The 703-nt window shown below is 43.4% G+C and overlaps 1 protein-coding gene across 2 annotated transcripts in view; it reads right to left on the reverse strand.

The window, feature by feature from the left end:
* Positions 1 to 703, reverse strand: part of Rc3h1 (ring finger and CCCH-type domains 1) — an 83,525-nt gene that overhangs the window by 3,498 nt on the left and 79,324 nt on the right. The gene's annotated exons all lie outside the window — the stretch shown is intronic.

Here is a 703-nt window from a genome sequence, read left to right on the forward strand (position 1 = left end):
AAAAAAAATAAGACCCATATCTTAAAATATGTTTACTACTTGGCCTTTTACGACATGCTGATCTCTGATTTATCACGTTAATTTTTATAGGAATTACTTATTATTTTTTGGTCTTTTGGGGGCAGGGTCTCCCAGTAGCCCCAGCTGGCCTGGAACTCACTATGTAGACCAGGATGGCCTTGAACTCAAAACCCTCAAAGCTGGGGGCTGGAGAGATGGCTCAGCAGTTAAGATCACTGGCTACTCTTGCAGAGGACCCAGGTTTGATTTCTAGCACCCACATGGAGGCTAACAACCAGCCTTAACTCCAGTCCCAGGGGATCTGACACCCTCTTCTGACCTTGGATGGCACTGCACAACATGGGTATACCTACTTATATGCATGCAATATACTCATAATAGAATAAAAATAGTATTTTTTTTTTTTGGTCTTTTTGAGCCAGGGTCTCCCTGTAGCCCCAGCTGGCCTGGAACTCACTATGTAGACCAGGCTGGCCTCAAACTCACAGAGATCCACCTGCCTCTGATTAAAGGCTTGCGCCACCACACCCAGCCGAAAATAAAATTTTTTAAAAAAGCTTCAAAACTGTGTAACCAAATAACTGAAGATATATAAACAAAACATTATAATATTTATGCTGGATGTGGTGGAGCACACCTTCAATCCCAGCACTTGGGAGGCAGAGGCAGGTAGATCTCTGTG

The sequence above is a fragment of the Nannospalax galili genome, unplaced genomic scaffold (assembly GCF_000622305.1).
Source record: "Nannospalax galili isolate Female #2095 unplaced genomic scaffold, S.galili_v1.0 scaffold429, whole genome shotgun sequence".
NCBI classification, from domain to species: domain Eukaryota; kingdom Metazoa; phylum Chordata; class Mammalia; order Rodentia; family Spalacidae; genus Nannospalax; species Nannospalax galili.